Source organism: Marmota marmota, unplaced genomic scaffold (genome assembly GCF_001458135.2).
Source record: "Marmota marmota marmota unplaced genomic scaffold, marMar, whole genome shotgun sequence".
NCBI lineage: Eukaryota > Metazoa > Chordata > Mammalia > Rodentia > Sciuridae > Marmota > Marmota marmota.
In genome coordinates, this window is record NW_026000026.1 from 43,138,833 (window position 1) to 43,142,509 (window position 3,677).

The window sequence follows — 3,677 nt, forward strand, 5'->3', positions numbered from 1 at the left end:
TTTTGCATCAGTCTTCACGTAGTTCTAGAGGAGGTAAAATTTACTCGGGGCTCACAGTCTGTAATGGCCAGTTCCATTGCTCTGGGCCTCAGGTGAGGCAGCACATCATGGGGGAAGGGCCCAGTGGAGGAAAACAGCTCTGCTCAGGGTGGCGTGAGGAAAGAGAAGAGGGGGGGAGGAAAGGGGCTGCAGAGAGAAGATACACCCTTCCAGGGACCACCCCCATGACCCACCTCCTCCAGCCATGCCACACCTGCCTACAATTACCACCCAGCCAATCCACTCAAACTAGGGTGGACTGACTAGGTTACAGCTCTCATAATCTAATCATTAGCATCTCTGGCTTCATTTCATATCTGTCTCCTTTACTACCTTAAACTTTGGGTCAGATTCCTGCTCAACTCTGCACACACACCTGTTCATCACTTGACAAGTATCTGTCTAAAAGACATTGATGTATCCTAGGTGACATCTTGACACAAAGCACCTACAAAGCACAAGATTGATTCTTTCTAAATTTCCCTAACCTTTCTCATTTCCCTTCAAGAGTGAGAACACCAAGGTGGGGAGAAGTTGTTTAACAGGTACAAAGATTAGATTACCTCTGACTATTTCTGCATTAATAGGAACTTTTGAGGGACACCTCATATCCAAACCACAATACCACGAAACAATAAAATACCTAATAATAAGTGTAATAACCAATGTCAATGATCTATGTGAAAAATCTAATGAATCCTTATTAAATGTCACCGGTAGAATTCTGAGTGAAGAGCTGAACTGTGTTTCTGTACTGTATTTTTGTCAGTTCTCACTAAATTGGTTCATAAAACACCAGTGAGATTTTTAAAAACTATATGAAGAGTAGAATGAGTTGTCCAGTTTCTTTTTAAGAAGAGCATTACAGGGTTCTTGCATAACCCACTCCTATCAAAAAGCCTGCCAAAGGCCAATGAAGAACTCAGAAGCGCTTATAAGCATAGATCCTCTGAATCCATTGTCATATGTCTTTGTTGTGTCTCCACTGCACCCTTTCAGGGCATCTCCCTCCAATGAATGCTCTTCTCTTTTTCTTGGCAAATTCTTCTCATCGTCCAAGTAGCGGCCATCACCCAATAATCTCCCAGGTTCCAAGACATTCATCTTAAAATTGATAACACAGTTAAAGGTAGTTAAGGAGACAGATATGAAATGAAGCCAGAGATGCCAATTTTTTATCTGGCTTTTGTTACTGGAGTCCCAGGCTGGAGGCCTGACTGCAGGGGTCCAACTAATGAGGTCTGCATGCTCACCCCAAAAAACAAACAGAAAAGGAATGGTGGAGAGCACGAAAGGAACTTTAATCAACATGGCTACATTGGGAAGTTAAAGTGAAATCCAGTATCTGTGCTCTGTCCTCAGAGTGCTGAAATGCACGGTGGGTGGTTTAAGTAAAGGAAGAATAGGGACAGAGGCCAGAGGTAGGTATAATTAAGCAACATTGGTCAAACTAAGGTCTGGTTGATCATTCTCTCAGTGCTGGTTCTGTGAGGTGGCTCTGGAGAAGTCTTTTTCATTGGAGGGGGCAATTTCCACTTGTTGCTTAGGATATTTGTCTACCAGATCTGTGATCCTGGAAGGGGGCAATGAGTATAGACTTTGAGGCAACACTCTAGGGGTCTAATGCTATAAAAGCTGACCTCTGAGTGTCCCTGCAAATCTTGCCTCAGTCTTGAAGAAGGACAAAATAAGTTCTATAAATTTGGGGCTAATAAACCTTGTGTTATCGGGGTTTTTTGGGGGGGGAGGGTACTGGGGATTGAACTCAGGAGCACTCAATTACCGAGCCACACCCCCAGCCCTATTTTGTATTTTATTTAGAGACAAGGTCTCACTGAGTTGCTTAGCATCGTGCTGTTGCTGAGGCTGGCTTTGAACTCCCACCTCAGCCTTCTGAGCTGCTGGGATTACAGGTGTGTGCTATGCACTCAGCTGTGTTATCAGTTTTTAGAAGAACACTCCTTAAATGATTAACTTACACGCAGACTGAGCAGTGGGCTTATCCAAAATTTAAGGTAGTAAAGGAGACAGACACAAAGTGAAAGCAGAGATGCCAAGCTCTAGCCTGTTTTTAGTTACCCACTGGGCATCTGCAGGCCTGAGAATCACTGCTTTTAGCAAAGGCAGCCTAAATCCCTGTTATGCATTTAGCTACCCATCAGACATTTGAGGCCCAAATTACATGCACAGCAGATAGAGCATTAATCTCCAGGATATATAAAGAACCAAAAAATCTTAACACTAAAAAACCAAACAATCCAATCAATAAATGGGCTAAGGAACTGAACCGATACTTCTCAGAAGATACTAAATTGATCAACAATTATATGAAAAAAATGTTCAATATCTCTAGCAATTACAGAAATGCAAATCAAAACTACTCTAAGATTTCATCTCACTCCAGTCAGAATGGCAATTATCAGAATACAAACAATAATGAGGGTTGGTGAGGATGTGGAGAAAAAGGCACACTCATACATTGCTGGTGGCCCTGCAAATTGGTGCAACCACTATGGAAAGCACTATGGATATTCCTTAGAAAACTTGGAATGGAACCACCATTTGACCCAGCTATCCCACTCCTAGGTCTATACCCAAAGGACTTAAAGTCCCATCAATATCTGTAGCAGCTGAATTCACAGTAGCTAAACTGTGGAAGTAACCTAGATGCCCTTCAATAGATGAATGGATAAAGAAACTGTAGTATATATACACATTGGAATATTTGTCAGCATTAAATGAGAAGAAAATTATGGCATTTGCAGGTAAATGGATGGAGTTGGAGAATATCATGCTAAATAAAGTAAGCCAATTCCAAAAACAAAGGCTGAATGTTCTCTCCAATAAGTGGATGCTGATCTACAATGTGGGTTGTGTGTGGGGGGAGAATGGAGGAACTTTGATTGGGCAAAGGGGAGGGAGGGAAGGAGACGGGGCATAGGGGCACAAATGATGGTGGAATGGGATGAACATCATTACCCTAGGTACACATGTGACTGCACACATGGTGCAGCTCTCCATTGTATACAACCAGAGAAATGAAAAGTCGGGCTCTGTTTGTGTACAATGAATCAAAATGTATTCTGCTATGTATAACTAATTAGAACAAATTAAAAAAAAGAGTCACTGCTTTTTAGCAAAAGTAGACTCTATGTCTCTGTCACAATGGTAAGGACAGTGGAGGATTCATTTATTTTCTGGATCTTCCCTCAAGTCTACCCCGGTTATTAAATTGGTGACTGGCCAGGTACACCTTGTCCCTCTGCCCACGGATCCATTTCAGTTGGAGTCGGGCTGACTCAACATTGATGTCTTGGGTTCTTGTCTTTCTCCCAGCTTGGTCCATGCTGATGACCCTTTCTGTATGACCCAGCCTGCCTGCTCCCCTCACTGTTGGTCTACCTTTGTCTTCCAAGCCCTGCAGCCCTCATCACAACGACCTTTGGGATACTCCCTATTGGCACCACCAGGGCTGTGGAGAACTCTGGGTTCCATTAGTGAAACCAGTATTGAAAATCAGGATTGGGTCCCTGTTTCTCTGGTGTTGAAGATTAAACACCCGAGAAATGCTGAGGCAAGAGCAAAAAAAAAAAAAATTATTTATAGGATAGAAGAGGGAGTGGGAGAGTGAGAGAGTG